The following is a 22,389-nucleotide window of genomic DNA, read 5'->3' as shown; positions in this document are numbered from 1 at the left end:
CTTTTTGGATCTCTTTCAGGTGATGATCGGTGGATTCCTTGAATACTTATTTTGCCCTCTGGTTCTAGAATCTCAGGGCAGTTTTCCTTGATAATTTCATGAAAGATGATGTCTAGGCTCTTCTTTTGATCATGGCTTTCAGGTAGTCCCATAATTTTAAAATGATCTCTCCTGGATCTATTTTCCAGGTCAGTTGTTTTTCCAATGAGATATTTCACATTATCTTCTATTTTTTCATTCTTTTGGTTTTGTTTTGTGATTTCTTGGTTTCTCATAAAGTCATTAGCCTCCATCTGTTCCATTCTAATTTTGAAAGAACTATTTTCTTCAGTGGGCTTTTGGACCTCCTTTTCCATTTGGCTAATTCTGCTTTTTAAAGCATTCTTCTCCTCATTGGCTTTTTGAACCTCTTTTGCCAATTGAGTTAGCCTATTTTTCAAGGTGTTATTTTCTTCAGCATTTTTTTGGGTCTCCTTTAGCAAGGTGTTGACCTGCTTTTCATGCTTTTCTTGCATCTCTTTCATTTCTCTTCCCAGTTTTTTCTCCACCTCTCTAACTTGATTTTCAAAATCCTTTTTGAGCTCTTCCGTGGCCTGAGGCCACTGAATATTTATTCTGGATGTTTGGGATACAGAAGCCTTGACTTCTGTGTCTTTCCCTGATGGTAACCCTTGTTCTTCCTCATCTGAAAGGATGGGAGGAGATATCTGTTCACCAAGAAAGTAACCTTCTATGGTCTTATTTTTTTTCCCTTTTCTGGGCATTTTCCCAGCCAGCGACTTGACTTCTGAGAATCCTCTCCACACCCACCTCACCTCCAGACCCGCCCAGTTAGTGCTTGGGGTCTGAGATTCAAATGCTGCTTCCCAGCCTCAGGGCTTCGGCAGGGTGGGGCTGCTATTCAGTGTGAGATTAAGATCAGGTGATCAGGTGGGGGCAGGGCCACCACTTGGGGCTCAGTTCCCTCAGGGGGTTTATGCGAAGACCTTCCACAATGGATCCCACCTCCTGCCTTCTTTGGGAGCCCCTGTCTGCTGCTGCCTCTGCTGCTGCCTCCCGAGGGGGCCTGAGCTATGGGGACACCCCACTCCCCTCTCTGCGAGCCAAAAAGACCCTCTCACCAACCCTTGTCACCTGTGGGTGGAGGGACCTGCGTGGCTGCTGGAGATTCTGTCCCTGAATCCTGCTTGGATCGGCTCCTCTCAGTGCCAGGTGGCCAAGGCAGGGCTGGGCTCTGCTCCGGGTCCGTGACGGATCTTTCGCATCAGGTTTTCAGGGCTCTCTAGAACAGAAATCTCTGCTCCATTGTTCTGTGGCTTCTGCTGCTCCAGGATTTGTTGGGAGTTCTTCTTTACAGGTATTTTATGGGCTGTGGGTTCGGACCTAGCATATGTGTGTCTTTCTACTCTGCCATCTTGGCTCCTCCCCCCAACATACATTCTTATTTAACACATTTTCACATTAGTCATGTTGCATAGAAGAATTAAAATGAATGCAAGAAACCATGAGAAAAAACAAAACAAAACAAAACATAGCACAAGAGAAAACATTCTGCAGAAGTACATTTTTGTGTTAGTAAAGAACTAGAAATAAAGTAGATACCCATCAATTGGGGAATGGCTAAATAAATTATGGTACATGAATGTAATGGACTATCATTAAGATAAGCTATGAGGAATTAGAGAAACATGGTAAGATTTCTATAAACTAATGCAAACAAAATAAATAGAACCCTGGGAACAATATGCACAATGACTGTAACAAAGTAAATGAAAGTTACCAGAAGGAAGAAGATCTCTTAGTAAAAAGAATCCTTCCCCGAGTTATCACCATCCAACTGAACCACTCCCTGCCTTTGGCTCCTGCCCATCTGGGCTGTTCTACCAAAGAGCTCCAATAACCACTGTTCCACACTAGAGTGTGACGTCTGGTAACAAGGTGCCTCTTCAATTACTATGATTCAATTCAATACACATTTAGTAAGCACCTATAATGGGCCAGGTGCTGGGGACAAAATGACAAAAATGAAAGTGTTGGGACAGTTAGGTGGCTCAGTGCATAGAACACTGGCTCAGGAGTCAGGAGGACCTGAGTTCAAATCTGACCTCAGACATTTGACACTTACTAGCTGTCACCTGGGCAAGTCACTTAACCGTTACTGCCTTGTGAAAGGAAGGAAGGAAGGAAGGAAGGAAGGAAGGAAGGAAGGAAGGAAGGAAGGAAGGAAGGAAGGAAGGAAGGAAGAAAGAAAGAAAGGAAAAAAAAGAGTCCCTACTTTCAAGTACTCTACAGTAGAAATATAACAGGTATGCAGATAAGTATATGGAGAGTCCAGTCAAGTAGAAAGAAGGCAATAAAAGGAGAGAGACAGACAGAACCAAGCAGACAGATAAGTAAATATAAATGGGACAGTCAGTCAAGGAAAGAGAAGGCAATAGAGGGGAGCGGGAGAGAAAGAGACAGAGACAGAGAATCAGAGAGATGAAGATATATGTATTAGAGAGAGAGAGAGGAGGAGGAGAGAAACAGAGAGACAGAAAAAAGAAACAAGGAAAAGAAGGGAGGGGAAGGGAGATGAAGAAAGAGACAAAGATGAAGAGATTCCTTTGCCTGGAGCTAACTGTCCTGCTCAGTTGCTGGTAGGCCCCAGAGCCAAGACTCATACTAGGCCTAGAATAGTTTCCTGTCATAGTGGTTGTTGTTTTTCCAGAAGAAGAAAATAGTATTGTAAGCCTGGATCTCAGCTGTCTCAGAAAGGTAGGATTTATTGGTCCTAAGGTTGGTCCTGTTGCTTTTCCCTGGAAAGAGGATTCCGGCAGAGCCCAGAGCTCCAATGTTATAGCCACACACATGGCCACCCGAAGAATATTATGAGAGGACATGGGGAGGGGTCTTGCTGTAAGTATAAGGGAGCTGAGTGGCCTCCCCCAGTGCTTTTCATACTCAGGTACCTTTTCATTCTCCACTCTTCCCATTAATGATGTCTGCCTTTGTGGGAGAGTTTGCTCCAGATTTTGGGGGAGAGACGTTTTGTTGTTAATATTCTTAGGATGCCATTCCAGTGAATGCCTTTCCTTTGAGATAACTGTATCCTCCAGGGGACTATAAAAAAAATCAACATAATAGTGAAGAATCTGGAATTACAGATTTAGGAGTATGATCCCATAGGAGTACCTTGAACCTAGGGCAGTGATCCTTAGGAAGACCCAACCTGCAAGGGTGCAGTAGGGAGGAGCCCAGAGGGGTGCTAGACAAAACATATACAAAATCATTTCCTGAAGGGGAAAACATTAACAACCAAGGGGAGCAGAAAAAGCCCCTCATGCATGAGCTAAATCTTGAAAGAAACTCAGCATTCTAGGGAGGAGAGGGGGGAATTCTATGAGGAGGGAGTGCATTCCAAGCATGAGGGACTCAGCCTGTGCAGAAGGGAAGAATGCTTGGGAGAATAGCAAGATGGGCAGCTTAGCTGGAATGTAGGTTTTATGAGGGAGACTTATGAGAACTGAGTCTGGGAAGATAGCCTGGAGCTGCATTGTGCTAGGCTTTAAATACCGAACAGAGGAGTCTTGTATTTGATCTGAAAGAGTTTGGGAGCTATTGAATATTCTTGAGCAGAACAGGAGAATGGTATGGTTAGACTTAATGTGTTTGGTTCCAAAGGAGACAACTAATGCCTATATGGAAATAGCACCATATTTTGAAGAACTGGGTTCAAGTTCTACATCTCCCACTATATCAGTAACTGACTATGTGAACAACTCCCCCCATTCCCTCAGCTAAAAAGAAGTGGGGATAATCATCCCTGCCCCACATCCTTTACAGGGGTCTTATGGATGTCACAAAAATTTTTAGATTTAGAGCTAGCAGGGACTTTTTTCTTGTAAATGCTTATTTTTTGTTAATTAATTTATTTTTAGTTTTCAACATTCACTTCCACAAGATTTTGAGTTCCAAATTTTCTCCCCATCTCTCCCCTCCCCTACCCCAAGATAGTATGCATTCTGATTACCCCTTTCCCCAATCTGCCCTCCCTTCTATCAACCTCCTCTTACCCACCCATCTTCTCTTATCCCCTTCCCTTCTATTTTCCTGTAGGGTAAGATAGATTTCTATGCCCCATTGTTTGTATATCTTATTTCCCAGTTGCATGTAAAAATGATTTTTAACATTCATTTTTAAAACTTTGAGTTTCACATTCCCTTCCTTCCTCCCCACCCACCCTCATTGAGAAGGCAAGCAAATCGATATAAGTTATATATGTATAGTCATGCAATAGCAGGGGCTTTTGAAGTAACCTAGGGCCCTGCAGTATGGGGCCACCTTCCCAAACATAGGCTGAGAAATCTCTAGGAGGCCAGACCATTTGTCTATACTTGTCTGGTTGATATCTGAAGTTCCCACAGCCCAGCCTTGCCTTCCCTTCCCCCTTATTTCCAACACTAACCCTTCGTTCCAGTTAGATGAGTATGTTCGTTCACAGTTCCACCTCTAGAGTCAATGCCTTTATTAGACCATAGAGTGTGTGATGGAACTACTTAGGCATTTTCCTGGGTCCTGGCTTCTCCACTAAGGCCTTGGATAGAGGACTAGAAGAAGGTACTCCAAACAAGGTATATAAAGCCTCATTGTCCCTACTCAGGATGACTTTGTTCTGGCCTTGGTGATTGTCCTTAACAAGGTGTGAAATTCCATCGACAAGGTTAGTTTTTCATAAAGTGTGAATTGTTTATGGGTATTTGTTGCCCATCCACAACATGCCACTGATGATCTAAGTGTTGATTCACAGCTAATTCATACCTGAGTTCTATCCTTGGGTTCGACTTTAAAAGAAGAGAGCACATTGAAGAGGCAGAGAACAAGAGCTGAGATGTCAATCAGAGTTAAGCAAATTGAACATATAGGGTTCCCTGGAAGAAAGCCTGCACAGCCACATGGACCCTCCAGGGAATCATGTGCTCCACGGAACCATGAAGCCCCAGAGAAATCTGAACCAGATGGAGACAATCACTAAACCCCAACGAGTGTCTGGGACAAGTCAAGAACTCCTAGAAAAACAGGAGGGCAATGCTTCCCACATCTTGACAAAGGTTATCAAGTAGAAGTAAAGACTAAGACATGTTTTGGGACATGGTCAAGCTATGGATTTGTTTTATTTAACTATATTCATTGGAGGATGGGAGAGAGGGAAAAGAACAAGCCTTTGTTAAGCACCTACATTGGGCTAAGCATGCTTTTATAAATATTATATTTTATAAATATAATATAAATATTATAAAAATATATTCATAAATATATTTATATTATAAATCTAACAACCCTTTATGATTGGTGTTATTATTACCCCCATTTTACAGCTGAGGAAAATGAGGCAGGTAGAGGTTAAGTGACTTGCCCAGAGTCACAGGTGTGACTAAGTATCAGAGGGTTGATTTGAACTCTGGTTTTCCTGACTGCAGCCCAGTACTTAATCCAACGTACCACCTACCTCCTGGAGAGGGAATGACAATGATTTTCTGTAATAGATTTTTTAAAAGGTACAGAACAGAAAAGGATGAGGTTCAGAGAGGAGGGCGGACAAGTGGAACTAATGTTCAAAATGTGTTATATATATTTATTAAAATGGAATATTCTATAAGTTTGGAGATCCACATTTCCAATTATAGATCTCTTTTTCCTATCTTGTTTGTATGTAAATACTCCTGTTTGCTATTTGTCAAATTCAGAATAAGAAAAATATTTTAAAAGTTACTTTAAACCTTTCACTAGGTAGAGGATGGGTAGAAGGGAAAGAATTTAGAACTCAAAATTTTTACAGAATGAATGTTAAAAATTTAAAAAGAAAGAAAAGAAAAAACTACTTTTAAAAATAGCAGTGGAGTATCCATAGTGGAAGAACAGGACTTCTTGGACCAGTAGAGGAGTTTTTGAGCTAAATAGAACCCAAACTGAGGAACAGTAAGGAACAGTACCAAGATGCAGAGGGGGGGACCCCCCAACCTTGTTCTTCACTGGTAATGTGAGTTATATGGATTGTACAAATCTAGAGATCCCCTGCTGGGTGGCATTAGCTGTGTGATTGTAGGCAAGTCACTTAACCCTGTCTGCCTCAGTTTCCTCATTTGTAAAATGAACTGGGGAAGGAAATGACAAACCACTCCAGTATCTTTACCAAGAAAACCTCACATGGGATCATGAAGAATCAGACAAGACTGAAAAACAACTTAACAACAACAGCAACAGATCTAGAAGAAGTATTTTCCCCTATCAAAAAGTCCCTAGTCAGGGTAGCTTTAGAAACTTGAAGGACTTTGTAGGTCCTAGGAAAGGAGGGGCTCACCAGAAGAATGATGCTCCAAATACCTTTTTGGTGTAGGAAATGGAGGGACACAGGGTAGCAGAATAAATTTAATTACATGGTTCCCTCTGGAGGTGGGGCTCCCTCCCACAAAAAAAAATTTGCCTTGACAGTTGAGGGACCTGGGTATGAGCCCTTTGCATTTCTGTTAAATTACATAAAGCCTGTCCTAAATTTTGTAGCATTATTTGCCTTAAGTCTTACATGGGAGCTGAGAGCCTTTCCTTTTGCTGTGGTACCCTAGAAGTGAGCTAAAATTTTATCTTACTAGGTTGAGGAATGAACCAGAGAAGGACATTTAAGAGAGAATTTCCAAAGATGGAACCCAGTCCATGCAAATACATACTTTCAGTTCTGGGCCACAGGCTAAGGTACAACCAGGTTACCCAGGTTCTGCCACTTACTTACTATGTGACCTTAGACCAGTCATAGATTCACAGATCTTGATTTAGAAGGGACCTTAGAGATGATAGGCCAAGGGTTCCTAACCTGGGGTTCATTAATTTTTTTTTAAATCAAATTTTATTGATGTCTTTTGGTTTTTTACACCATCATAATTTCTTCCAGTATCCCTTCTCCTCCTCCTTCCACAAAGAAATCATATATATACATATATATGCATATATATAAAAGAGCATTTGGGAAAGAAAAAAGAAAGAAGAAAAGAATGGAAGGAAGGAAGAAAAAGAAAGACAGGAAAAGAAAAAAGGAGCATAATTGATCAATACATGAAACAAAAAGTCAGAAAATATATGCAATGGCAATGCTTGTGGTCCTCCCACCTCTGCAAAGGGGTGAGGTAGGAGCATCTTCTCAAATTTGTTCTTTTGAGTCAAGCTCGTTCTTTATCATTTATCCACATTCACTTTTGGCTTGTGTGTATACGGCTGTTCTTTTCATTTACACTGTTGGGGTCTTTGTGTATTCTGTTTTCTTGGCTCTGCTTACTTCACTCTGCATCAGTTCATGTAGATCTTGGCATTCTTCTCTGTAGTCATCATATTTGTCATCTCTTACAACGCGGTTACAGTTATATACCACAATTTGTTTAGCTATTCGAAGTCTGCAAACCTAGAGAAATATTTTGATCACTATATTTCAATATCACTGGTTTGATTTATAATTCTATATATTTTATTCTTTGCATTAAAACTATTATTATCCTGAGTTCATGGACTTCACCAAATTGCCAATGAGGCCTAGGACACAAAAAGAGGTTTAGGTCCCCTGATCTAATCCCATAACCTCATTTTAAAGGTGAGGAAACAGGCTTAGAGAGGTTCTATTGGGTTGGTCAAGATCACACAGATAGAGCAGCTAGGTGGTACAGTGGATAGAGCACTGACCCTGGAGTCAAGAGGACCTGAGTTCAAATTAGCCTCAGACACTTACTAGCTATGTAATCCTGGACAAGTCGCTTAACCCTGATTGCCTCTCCCCCAAAAAAAGAAAAAACCACACACAGAGCAAAGCTTAGCTTTTGTTATAATCCAGGCCCTCTGGGAAGGTGCTTATAAAGCATATGCACATGTGAGTCATTAAAAGGATCATACACAAGGGTCTTAGAAACCATCCAGTCTTAACAACTTCAGTTTACAGCTAAGGTTACACTTAAAATTTACACTGGGTTACACTGTAAAGTTTACTTAAGCTTTTAAAATTGTAAACAGTTTTTAGTGGCTTAGAAAAGCTGAATGAGCTCTGAGGTCATGCAGCTAACTAGTGGCAATGCTTGGTCTATAACAGTGGTCTTTCTGACTCCAAGGCCAGCAATCATCCCACTATGCCAAGCTTAGGGTGAGAGAACGTTAGTAAATTGTAGCAGTATCAGATATTAGTCTTCCACCTGAAGGTCCCATAAATTTCCTCTCCCTATTGGCCTCATTAATCAATCACCAGGCATTTATGACGTTATTATGCGTCAGACACTATACTAAACTTTATTTGTATTCAGTTTTCTACAATCACTTCAATGTATCTTAGATTTTTTTTTCCCTCCCTCCCCTTTTTTGCCCCCTCCCTCCCCACTCCCCGAGATGGCATGCAATCTTATGTAGGTTCTACACATACATTCCTATTAAATACATTTTCATCTTAGTCATGTTGCATAGAATTAAAATGAATGGGAGTAACCATAAAACAAAACATAACACAAGAGAAACTCCCGGTCCTGCACAGCCTGAAATTCATTCTGAAGCCTCAGAGACCCAGCCAAGCAAATGGTTCATAAAGGTCTTTCTCCAGTCCTGGTGGCTCAGGAGTTAACATCTTCAGCCTGTTTCTCAGCTTCTAAATCAGAGAACCTGCAGTGGGGAGAACCTTCTGTTAGTACCTAGTCTCTGTGTTAATATAAAATAGGATAGTTTGAGCTACAGAAAGGGCTGGAGCAAGAAGCTCCTCTTTGCTCTAAGCTTTCAAAGTTCATTAAGAACACAGCCATGGACTCCTGCCCCCAATAGGAATCATGCTGAGGATAAGTTCTGGGATGGGAGACTTACTTCCAGCGTCCAAGCTGTAGGGATCTTAGAGTTCACTAAATTCAATGAGTCTATTTTATGCCACAGAAAAGAGGCTCAGAAGGGGCAAAGTCACACAGTTCTCCTGACTCTCAGTTCAGAGTTCTTTACCACCATCAGATGTAGTCCTCCTTTGATTCATCCTTATCCCTATCCCTTTAAATACAGCAGCCCTGAGGTAGGCACAGTTATTACCTGTGTGGCAGGCAGGGATTACAACCTTCATTTTACAGGTGGGAAAAATGAGGTTCAGAGAAGCAAAGACTTCTCTGGTGGTTGGGCTCAGATTAGAATACAAGACTCTTGTCTACCAGGCCAGTGCATTGTAGCGTGGCTTCTGCACAGCTCTGGCTCCTCTTGGGCTGATGCAGACTGAAACTTCAACGATGGAAACTGAGTTAGTCAGTCAACAAACATTTATTAAGTGATTACTATCTGTACTAAGTGTACCAAAAAATATTCTGGGGAATACAAAGAAAAGTCAAAAAGAGTCCTTAGCCTTCAGGAATCTCCATCGTATTTGAGGAGACAACATATAAATAATTAGTTACCTATAAGACATACAGAGCAGATGAAGGTAGGGGAAAGCCCCTGTAGCTGGAGAGATGGATAAGTGAAGTAAATTTTAGCTAACTCTTGAAGAAAGCCAAGGGAACTTGGTGAGGGGGCAGAGCATTTCCTGACATGGAAGACAGTCAATGCAAAGATACAGAGATAGGGTGTCCTATTGGAAGAAAAGCAGGGAGGTCAACGTAGCAGGACCAAAAAGGTCACGGAGAAGAGTATGAAGAGCCTTGGTTCTGTTCATCTCACTTTTCTGAAGAGACCAATAAGCATGATGTCTTGACTTGTGCATGAATCAGATACGAGTGAAACAGATACAACAAAGTCATCAGACTCATTCTCTCCTCCAGTCACTGGAGTCTGGTCAAGACCATTGGCAATGGCCCAGCATGAGGAGCCTTAAATGCCAAAGGACAGAAAGACAAAAATAGGGAGAGGAAGCACCTTGAAAAAGACCGGAAAATGATATGGCACAAAGATATTGGTTTCAGCTCTCTGATGGATATAAAGCTATGCTGCAATATTTCAGGAGATGTGTAGTCTCATCCCTGTGGGTACTTCAGTGCTCAAGATGGTGACCCATTTATACCTTCTCACCCATCTGCATACTCATCCATTTTATCCTACGGAGATCCTCCAAAGAGGGATATCTATTCTGCCAGAGTCCTACTTCTAGGGCTCAGAAGATCCCAGGGGATGTTTTGCATGTATAAAGGGTATCATATCACTTGCCTTCTCAACGAGTGGGAGAGGGGCTGGAGAGAGCGTTGATTCTAGCACAGAGTTCAAGATGTTTTTTGGTTACCCCATGTTTTCATTAAATGACCAGTCCATAGCCCTTTATAATCACAAATGTCCCAACAACACTGTTATGGTGCTTCTTTTCTACAAATCATCTTTGGTAATAGGTTGTACCTTACTTAGGTCTACCACACATCCCTCTACTGCATTTTGGGCAACCTGAAATTTTAATTCTTCAGAAATTATGTCATTTTATGTTTTACAGACATAACAGCTTCATCAGAGGCACTATGATGTCAGCAAACAGCTTGAGGTCTTTGAAAGTGACATCCAGTTTCCAAGATGTAATAAAGCCTGCTCTCCTCCTCTTACTCAAGTCTATTATCCATCCACAGTATCTGTCCAGGGTATATATATTGTTTAACTGCTGCAATGTTCAGACCACCAAAATATATGTCATGATTCTGGACAATAGGTATTCTTTATCCGCTTGATTTTTCTTATGTGAATTATTAGGCTGATCTCTTTGGAATGGCTGTAGATTCCCTTGAGGAGGCCCTGTAAGTACTCTGTAGTACTCAACATAATATCGTTCCCAAACAGAAAGAAGTGTCTGGGGCATTTTATCCTTTATGGTAAATCCTCTCTTCCATTTGGACTGTGGACTTCCATTTCCATGAAACTGGCAGAAATCTTTGGTGAAAATGTTTTCACTTGATGGGGGTCAGAGAAAACTGAAGAAGAGAGCAACTGATTTTGGCCTGTAGGAAGAGAAGAATTTCAGCAGATTGATATGGGGGAGGAGGAAAGAGCTCACTGAGGTGGTACAGTGATATTCCATCACATTCTTATACCACACTTTATTTAGCCACTGTCCAGTTGATGGGTGTCTACTTTGTTTCCTTTTTTTTTTTTTTGCTGCTACAAAAACTATTGCTACTAATCCATGAGATTTTTTTTTTCTGCCTCTGACCTCTTGGGGTATATACCGTGTGTGTGTGTGTCTGTGTGTGTGTGTGTCTGTGTGTGTGTGTGTCTGTGTCTGTGTGTATATATCTTTGGTATGAAAATTTTAACAACTTTCTTAGCATAACTCCAAATTGCACAAGTTGACAACTTTAAAGCACTTAAACTTCTTTTAAGTCAATGGTTCCCTATCACATTAAAATACAGCTTTCATTCTGCTTACCATGGTTAGCTCATCACCTTTAATCTTTACTGTATTTGCTACACATTAAGGTCCTGAGAACTCCCATGGCCACTTAACTTCCTTCAGTCCCTCTATATCTACTTCTGCCTTCCCTCGAACTAAGACCTTGCAAAATAGGGGGAAATAGTAGGCAGCTAAGTGGCATAGTGGTGAGAGTGTTGGAGTCAGGAAGACCTGAATACAACTCCTATCTCAGACACTTAGTATGTGAGCCTGGACAAGTCACTTAATCTCTCTCAGCCTGTTTTATCATCTGTAAAATGGAGAGAATAGCACCACCTACCTCATAGGATTAGTGTAAAGCTCAAATGAGATAATATATGTAAAGCACTCTGCAAACCTCAATATATAAATGCTAGCAAATATATAAACATAACATATAAATGCTACACACACAGTAAAATGGAGGTAATATCTAGAGCTTACACTCTATTTTCTAAAGTCTCTCTTAGTTTTTATATTCTCTATTCTAAGGTCCTTTTCACTACTAATATTATATATCAGCCCTGATATTACAGAGTACAATTCCATGGTGGAAGAACAGGAGTTCCTGGACCTTCAGAGGAGTTTCTGGGTCAAGCAGAGCTGGAGCTGAGGAATGGCAAGGAACAGAGAGACAAGATGAAGAGTAAACCCCAAATTTTCTTTCTTGGTACCCATGAGTGGATCCAGGGTTTTAAGAGAGGACCAAGCATTTATTAAGCACTATGTGCCAGGAACTGGGTTAAGCTCTCTACAAGAATTATCCTCACAACCCTGGAGGGTAGGTGCTGCTATCTTCATTTTACAGAGGAGGACACTAGAGGCAAAGTTGAAGTGGCTTAGCTGGGAAATGTCCAAGGCTGAATTTGAATTCAGGTCTTCCTGACTCCAACCCTAGTAGCCAAGAATATTTGCCTTTGAATTGTTCTGTATGCTATATTTGAGAGCTCTAAATCAATGAAACACCTGTTTTCTTTATTTTTAATTTTTTTTTTTATCATTGAAGCCTTTAATCATCCTTTAATCAGTTGAAATGACCAGGTAGTTTCCCTCCCAGCCTTTCATCAAAGAAAAGCTAGTCCATATAGTGGAGCCACAGAAGTGTCTGACTGCCCTACGTCAGGAGCATTCCTTAAGATCGGAGGGATAAGGAACAGCTCTGGAAGATTCTGGAGGCTCTGAAGAACACCACAGACTCTGAGAGCTCCCTGCCTCTTTCACCACAGCAGACTTGTTGGCTGGACAGCTTGATCATCCAAATAGGCTGAAGCTAAATGACATTTGCCAGTGCTGGGCCCACAGCTGCTTCCCACCCACCTCCATCTTCAGCTCCCTTACAACCTTATTAGCATCCACTTTTTAAAAAGACTGGAATAAAGTGAGAATTAGCAGTGTCGACCCACAGCGGTGCCTTCCTCAACACCAGCTCCTGGATACACTTTCACTCAAAGCCATGCTCCCACTAGCATACAACACCCCCCATGGGATACCAGTGACACCCTCGTGCTTGATTTAGGGTGCCCTGTTGTCCTCCATGTTTGGAATTCACTCCTTCCTTAGCTCCATGTCCCTCTCTTCCTTAAGATGGCTCAGGTACCATCTTCTGCCTTTCTGAATCTTTCCCAATAAATACCCTCAGCTACAAGTGCCCTTTCCCAAATTCCTTTGTATCTAATTACTTTGCATATTTTTATATTTATTAATTTCTCTAGGTGTTTTTATATGGACTTATCTTCTCCTCCAATAGAATGTGAGCTCCATTAGAAAGTGGGTATTGTTTTCATTTTTTTACTTGTATCCCTAGTATTGAGCACAGTTCCTGGCACACAGTAGGTGTTTAATAAATGAGTTGATTATCTGTGCTGAGAGATCACTGTTCCCTGGCCCCAGAATGGGGAGGGGTGGGGAGTGGAGAATACTAGCCTTTGAGAAAGTAGGAGTGCAGAAGAAAGAACGCTGGGTTGAGCCAGATTTTTTATTTTTTTAATCCTGTCACTGCCTGAAGGAAAGCTACTTCCCCCTCTAGGAAGCACAATTTCCTCCTCTGTAAATAATAATAATAATAATAATAATAATAATAATAATAATTTGGCAATGACCAACCATGACTTCAGAGGACTCATGATAAAACACACTGCCCATCTCCAGATAAAGGTGATGGACTCGAGTGTAGATAGCATCTTTTTTTCCCCTTTAATATGCCCAATGGGGAAATTTCCTTTGCTTGACTATGTTCATAACATTTGGTTTTTCTTTTTCCATGGGGAGAAGGAAGGAAAGAAGAAAGATCTTCAATTGCAAATGAAATTTAATTTTAAAAAAAGCTTTTAAAAAAAAAGTGATTGGGAGCTATCATGAAAAAAATGCTCTAAATCACTATTGATTAGAGAGATGCAAATCAAAACAACTCTGAGATACCACATCACACCTATCAGATTGGCTAACATGACAAAACAAGAAGATGATAAATGTTGGAGAAGATGTGGAAGAGATGGGACACTAATTCATTGTTGGAGGACCTGTGAGCTGATCCAACCATTCTGGAGAGCAATTTGGAACTATGCCCAAAGGACTACAAAAATGTGCATACCCTTTGATCCAGCAATATTGCTTCTAGGACTGTAACCCAAAGAGATCATAAAAATGGGAATGGGTCCCGCATGTGCAAAAATATTTATAGCAGCTCTCTTTGTGGCGGTCAAAAACTGGACATCAAGGGGATGCCCATCAATTGGGGAATGGCTGAACAAGTTGTGGTATATGAATGTAATGGAATACTACTGTGCTATAAGAAATGATGAACAGGAAGACTTCAGAGAGGCCTGGAAGGACTTATATGAACTGATGCTGAGTGAAATGAGCAGAACCAGGAGAACTTTGTACACAGCAACAACCACAGTGTGGGAGGAATTTTTCTGGTAGACTTAGCCCTTTACAGCAATGGAAAGACCTAAAAAATTCCCAATGGACTCGAGGCAAAATGCCTTCCAAATCCAGAGAAAGAACTATGGAATCAGATTGTAGAATGAAGCAGACCACTTTCTCTTGTGTTATGTTTTGTTTTATGGTACTCCCATTCATTTTAATTCTATGCAACATGACTAAGATGAAAATGTATTTAATAGGAATGTATGTGTAGAACCTACATAAGATTGCATGCCATCTCGGGGAGTGGGGAGGGAGGGGGCAAAAAAGGGGAGGGAGGGAAAAAAAAAATCTAAGATACATTGAAGTGATTGTAGAAAACTGAATACAAATAAAGTAATTTAAAATAAAAATTAAAAAATTTTTTAAAAAGTAATTGGGACTAGGTAGATCTCCAAAGAGTCCAAATGCCTGCAATAGGATGCTATCTATACCTTCACTAATGGGTTTTCTTTTTTTGATTAGGGGAAAAGTAAGGCCTCACCAAGAGGTTAATGGATTCTGTAGCAGTCTGGGATATTGCCTGGTTGAAATCTTCTGATCCAGGTGCCAGGACTATTCAAAGTAGTGCCTCTCTTATGTGGAATTATACTGGGAAAGGCCAGAGAATAATAATGATGATGATGATGATGATAGTAATGGCATGGAAACTCACTTCCCCCAGCACTTCATAGTAACAAGGTTCTAGACTTAACAATCAGGAAGAGCTGGTTTCAAATCCTGCTTATGAGGTTTAGGAACTGTGTGATCAGGAGCAAGTCATTGGTCCTCTAGGACACCTCAGCTTCCTCATCTGCAAAACGAGACTAATTCCTAGACAACCTACGAGTTTGGGAGCTCAAATGAAACAGACAATACATGGAAAGCATTTGGCAAACTTGAAAGTGTTCAGGGTTCGTATCCAAAGGCTAACCACTTCATTGTCACATTAATTTCCCCATTTTATGCCTGAAAAGACTGAGATAAGGTGAAGTGGCTTATCTATAGTCACCTAGTCAGTCAGGAACTAAACCTGTCTATGGACTCTCTATCTCAAATTTTTTCCACTGCCCAAATCATGGGAATGATTTCAAAGGTTCACACGCAGCTCTATGTAAGGACCTTAGAAGTCATCCAGGCCAATCTCCCTGGGTTAGAGATCAAATGACTTGTCGAAGGTCATGCAGATAGTAATCAATCACCTGGCATAGGCCTCTCATTTCACAGATGAGGGAACTGAGGTGCAGAGGTTAATTGCCCAAGAACTCAGAGAAAGAGAAGTGGGATTTAAACCCAAATTTCCTGACTCAGTTCCAGTCCTCTACCAGGTGCCTAACTCAGCTTCCTGGCTCAGCACCCCACAAGGACTTGGGAACCAAAAGCACATCTGACAGTGGCCCCAGGCCCTGCTGGAGGATAGGAGGGTGTGAGGTCTGACAAAAGAATTCTAGGAAAGGGAAGGGGGAGAAGGATCTCTCTCCTTCCTTTAAAACTGCTCTCCCCGCCACCCCCCACAGGATTGGGCTGAGAAACCTCCAAGGAATAAAAACCACCAAAGATGCAGTTTAGTTCTCCCCATCGAGCTGGAAGGGGCCCTTATTTCCCTCAGAGCCAGCTGGCCTGGGAAGATTAGCTCTCGGCTCAGTGGATTTGACTGGCAGCCGGAAAAACTGGCAGTGCGCAGGACACCACAGGAGGTCAGCTGAGTCAGCTTTTCTACCTGTCAGGAAATCATTCATAAAACTGACACCCCCAACTGTGGCCAACCCCTGGCCTGGGCCAAACCACCATCGCAGGGCAGTACCACCAACTCCCCTTGTGGCTTCTTCTGCCCACCCCCAATAATGCACCTTCATCGCTCTTCCTTGTCTTCCTGGTTGTCTATCAGACCCAAGGGGTTCCTGCCCAGAGATACTGTTGGAACAAAATGCCGTCATCCAGGCAGTCTGAGAGAAGACTGGACCTAGAGTCAGAGGACCAGGTGCTCGCTCACCTCTCCTGAATCCAGAAACCAAAATCAAGTTGATTTTGAGATTTAGGTGATGCAAGCTCAAACTTCAGAATTTACCTAGTAATTGGCACTATCAAAACAAAGGAAGCAGAGGAGATACAAAGGCATGTCTGCAAACGTAGCCTCTTACATCCCCTGGCTTTTCCTGCTCCTGGCATGCCTTTGTTACACAGGTTCATCCAGGGGCTGGCTGATTCTGTCAGGCAGAACTAAAGACCAGCTCTGAATGGTCCAATTGAGGTGAGGATAGGCACATTCCTTTATACAGGATAGTAAACAAGCTACTTAAATGCATTTTACAACTGTTCTGATCTAGGGTATAAAAATCCTATGGACCTCTGACTACATCAGATAATCCCACAAACCTATGAATATATTAGGAGAGAAAGATAAGAATGCACCATAAGGTGAGTGCAGTGTCTCTGGTAGCATGTAGTTATATAAACCTATGGATTCACCAATCACTGACCTTTTTTCAGACAGATCTGAGATCTGAACCTGGGACCACAAACCTCCCAAGGTCCAAGAATATAATTCAGGAGGACTGTGAATTTGGATGGGAAGAAAAATATTTTTACTGACTTCTAGCTGAAATTTAGCATTTCCTCTACGTTTTAAAAAGCATTATTATTCTGAGAATGAGCCCCCTAGCTTCACTAGACTGCCAAAAGGGTCCAGGACATAAAATCAAAGAAAAAGCGCCCACCCCCCCCCCACCTCAGACATTCTCTTCAAGGCCTCTGGGGGAAGGAGCCAAGTCTGACTAGCTGTAAAACCAGTTCCTCTAACTATGACCTGAACAAGTCAATTAAACTCTCTGAGACTCAAAGTTCTCTTTAAAACTGAGATGATGCTTCTTGTACCACCTACCTCAAAGGGTTGTTTTGGGGAAAGTTCTTGATAAAGCTTTTAGTACTAGAGAAGTGTGAATTTTCTTTATAGTGGAATAATCCAGGCATCCTGGCCTCATATAGAAAGTGGCTCAGCCCAAGTGGCATCTCCTACAGAGACCCAGTCCTGATACTTCTAAGTACTGGTGCTACCACCTCCCCCTCCCACACACACATTACTTTGCATGTGTGATGTATTTACTTCTCTGTGCACATTATTCTCCTTATATCAGGATGCAAAGTCCTTGGGATCAGGGCCTGTTGGTTTTTGACCTGACATCTCCCAGGTCTAGCCCAGCACAGGCTCGTCACATATTTGGGATGAGATTGGGACTGTACCTGTGATTGCCTTGGTACGGGGCACTCACAAGTGAGAAAACTGCACAGGGTCACACCTTCTCTGCAACATGGTTTTAAGCTAGCTACTTAGACCGACAGTGTCCAACTCAAATAGAAACTGGGGGTCATTACTCTAGACATATTCCTTGTAGGATGCTTATTGATTTAGTTTTAAAATGTATCTGTGTTTTATTGTATTTTTTATTTAAGTATTTCCCAATGCAATAGGAGTGACTGGCCATGCCTTTGACACCTCTAGAGCACTTAGAGGTTAAAGTCATGACTTGCCCACAGCCAGTATATGAGAGGGAGGGGGGGAAAGGACTTGAACTTAGGTCATTCCATCTCTGGGGAAGAGGTGTCTAACCACTGCTCCATACTGCCCCTACATAGCAAGTAGACACTTTACAAATGCTTACTGGGGGGGAAAATGCTTGTTAAATGTTGAATGAATGCAAAGACTTGGCTTCCACTTAGTTTCACAAAGGGACCATTAGCCTTTCTGTGAACTTGGCATGTCTCAGAAAGCTTTTTTGAATCATGACTAACCTATTCCATTTCCCCTAAATATACTTACATGTCTTCTTGTTTGTGCCTACCATAAAATCTCTACCTGCTGAAAGCTGTGCTCCTCCACTGAGGTCAAGCTTTAATTTGAGCTCCTTCAAGAGGTATTCATTCATTCCCTGAAGAAGACAGCTCAAAGGGACATCTGCCACACTCAGCACTGGGCCCTTGGGGAGCCCATGTTTGCCAAAGGATATAGTGCATCTTCACACACAGGGGTCTTATTACCTCACCTAAGCGTGAGCTCAGTGAGTGGAGGACCAAAGTTAGAATCCCAGCCTTGCACTGATGGTTCAACCTAGGACAGTTGTCATTTCCCCCTTTGCCCTCAGGATCACAGAATCAGTATTGAAGAGCTGAAAATGTCCTTGGATCCCTGAGTTCACCCTCTAACTTAAGTATGAATCCAATCAAACACATCCCTTGACAGGTACCGTGTTCAGCCTAGGCACTGTGGAATGCTAATGAAGGCACTGTGGGAATTCAGAAAAAGATGAGCAGTATTGATCAGAAAGGTGGTTCTTTGGGGACAGGCACAGTATCAGGAAGGGCATCCGTGCTTACCAGGGTGGGAATGAGCAGGTGGTGTTTGGGGAGAAAGGGCATGAGAGGGCCCAAGATAGCAAGGTTTAGTCCTAGAATCAGAGCACCTGGTTTACAAGCTGGTTTCAACACTTCAGCTAGAAGCTGGTAGCAAGGCAAAGTACGGGCCTTGGAGTCAGGAACACAAGTTCAAATTCTACCTCACATACTTACTCGGTGCCATGGTTTTCTCATCAGTAAAATAAATAGGTTGGACTCAATGGCCTCTAAGTCCCTTCCTATTCTAACTTTATAATTTCGTGACTTAGCAGGTATGGCAGTAGAAGGGTCACTTTGTCTCTATGAAGTATTTTCTCTTTTGTTAAATGGGAGTAGGAAATCTATGGGATGCAGCCAAAGCAGCACTTAAAGGGAAATTTATATCTCTAAACACATCAATAAAATAAAAGAAGACCAGATCAATGAATTGAGCGTGCAACTAAAAAAAAGAACAAATGAAAAATCCCCAATTAAACTCCAAATTGGAAATCCTGAAAATCAAAGGAGAGATGAATAAAACTGCAAGAAAACCATTGAACTAATAAATAAAAGCAGGATCTGGGTTTATGAAGGAAAAAAAATAAACTATTGCCTGATTTGACTAAAAAAGAAAACCAAATTACCAGTATCAAAAATGAAAAGGGTGAATTCATACCAATGAAGGGGAAATTAAAGCAATTATTAGGAGCTTTTTTGCCCAATTATATTTCAATAAATCTAACAACCTAAGTGAAATAGATGAATATTTACAAAAATATAAATTGCCTAGATTAACAGAAGAGGAAATAGAATACTTAAATAACCCTATGTTTAAAAAAAGAAATTGAAGAAGGCATAAATGAACTCCCTAAAATGGAAGTAGGAACATACATACTCGCTCAAAAGGCTGCTATAGAAGCACAACCAGTTACTAGCAGACAACCCTGTTGATGGGGATGATGTTTGCTTCTGGGAAAAATGAGTTTGGATAGGTATTGTGGGACCAGACTTTGGAGGCCCTTGAATAGCAGGTTCAAGACTTTGGACTTTATTTAGATGACAAAAAAATTGTAGAAGCACTGACTTATGGCATACTCAAGCAACCAATCCAACCATCTTAATTAACAAATGAGAAAACTGAGGCCCATAGAGGTTAAATGACTCATTAAAAAAAGTGATTTTAAGCATCCTTGCAGACACACAATTCTGATTAATCAGTCAACCAACAAATTTTAGTTGAGGGTCTACTTCATGCTTCCTTCTAGGAACTCTGAAGAAGACAGAAGCATGAAACATGGCTCTGAGTCTTAAATTTTTATCCCGTAGGCAAATAGCCGACCAAAGCCTAACTGGATTCATACTTTGTGGAAAGGAAGATTTTGGTGTAAGGTCCTCAGAAAACAATCCAATATCATCAACAGACAGGTATAATACATCTTCTATGCAAAAGGAACACTCTCCTAGGTGCTGGGGATATAAAAAAGCAGAAGTTCTAGTTCTTACCTATCAGATAGTCATCTACACACTCTAGTTGCAAAGACAAAATAAAATAACAGACACAAATAAAAGCCCAAGGTAGTCTATTACTGCCAGTGGGTTAGGTAGTTAAGCACAATGAGAGCTCCAAGAACAGAGATCTTCCTATGATGACATGAGCAATATCTTACTTTGAGCAACTTTGAGTAAAGCAAAGCAGTGTGGTGGAGGGGTGCATTCCTGACAGAAGAGGGAACAACTAGATTAATTTGCATTCACCTTTTGGATTCAAGGGATCACAAAGGGCAAGAGCTATATTAGGAGCAATGGGGAGTCTCTGAGGAGTGGAGCAGGGAAGTATGTTTAAAGCAATGTTCATGGAAGATTAATATGGTGGTCATATGTAAAATGGATTGGGGGCAGTATGGATACTATAGACAGATGACCAGCTAAGAAATTACTACACTAGTCCAGGCATGAGGCAGCAATTGAACTAGGGATAGATATAAAACAGAGTGGAACCAAGAGACACATTACAAAAATGCTCACTTACTTATAGAATCCAAGAATGCCAGAGCTGAAAGGAACTTTGGAACAGAGACTATTGGGGCTGGAAGAGACCTTAACACATAAGCTACAGCTAGAAGATCTTAAAACATAAAATGTTAAAGTTGGAAGAGATCTTAGAAAATAAACTGTCAAAATTCAGGGGGATTTCAGAAAAGAGTCAGAAGGGCCACATAGTGTGGAATGTCAGAGCTGGGAGGGGACTTAAAACAATGTCAGAGTTGGAAGAAGGTCTTAAAAAGAACTTGGACTGGAAGGGGCTTTAAAAAATAATAATTTGAACAGGGAGAGGTCTGAAAACTAAGAATTTGGGAGCTGGAATGCTTTGTCTAAACCAGCTTCTTCATTTTAAAGTTGGAAAAATGAGGTTAAGCAAGGGAAATGAAAGAACTTATTACCACATTTAGTTCTGTCCCTGAAAATCCAGAACAAAGCAAAAAAAAAAATGTCACCACTTGGAAACTTGGGAAAACTCATATTTAAACATGAACACCACAGGAACTGGAGTTAGCTGAATGACAGAGGGAAAATTGTAACACTGACCTGAAATATCTGAGTAACTCAATACTGGCAAAGCACAGAATCAAGGGAAACCTACAATGCCTTTGGCTGAGTATGTTCTTTCTCCTTGTTGAAGCCCATGTGTATTTATTAGAAATTTGAGTTCATGTGCTTCTGATTTATCCACACTTAACTCATCCCTAGGCTAGTCTGTAATAGGCCTTTGATGTGGAAGCAGCCTTAGTCCATAAGCCTCTTTAAGACTTTGTTTAGCCAACAGTAGATACGCTAAAACCTCCAGAAATGAAAAATGCAATCCCTGGCTAGACCTTGGCTCTCAACAGTCGGGGTGGAGAGTGAGACCACTAGAGACAAGCAACAACTCCAGGCAGCCCAGCCAGGGGGAATAAAAAAAAAAATGAGTAATACTGGAAGGTCTAGGTCTGGGTTAGCCCCTAATTCACGGTGCATCTTTTCACAAGGCATTTTTCTCCCTGGACTTGTTTTCTTATCTGTAAAATGGGAGAAGGTGGTTGGATTAGATGATTTCTTTAGGAAGAAAACAATAACATGAATTTGACAAACATCAAACAACATGTGAATTTTCTTATAAAACAAAGAACAGAGAAAGAGAACAGTCTAAGCCACTGTGAGTCAGATTGGATCAGGGATCGTCAACCTTTTTTGAGTCATGGACCTCTTCTCAGTATGTTTTAAAATGTATAATATAAAATACATAGAATTTCAAAGGAAATCAAATATAGTGCAATAGTTATAAAAAATTTTTTTTAAGTTCATGAATTCCAGGTAAGGAACCGATGGATGAAATTATTTCTAATGCTCCACCTCTCCCCTTACCTGGACATGATGCAGTCCAAGGTCCTTCAAGTTCTTAATGTTATAATCAACAATTGGTGAAAAGTGATATACTAGGTTGGAAACGAACACCTCATATCAACAGCAGAGTATACACAACTTCTTCATGTGGACAAGGCAACGTGGTACAGTGGTATAGAATGCTGGATTTGGAGTAGCAAGACCTAAGTTTAAATCCTAGCTCTGCCATCTATGTGAGATGGGCAAGCCACTTACCATCTCTGGGTCTTAGTTTCCTCATCTATGAAAAGAGGATGTTAGGCCAAATGACCTACAAGGTCTCAAAAGAAGATCCAGATCTATGGTCCACTTTTCTTCAAGGCTTT

Source organism: Notamacropus eugenii, chromosome 1 (genome assembly GCF_028372415.1).
Source record: "Notamacropus eugenii isolate mMacEug1 chromosome 1, mMacEug1.pri_v2, whole genome shotgun sequence".
Classification (NCBI taxonomy): domain Eukaryota; kingdom Metazoa; phylum Chordata; class Mammalia; order Diprotodontia; family Macropodidae; genus Notamacropus; species Notamacropus eugenii.
Note: the sequence above shows the minus strand (reverse complement) of the source record.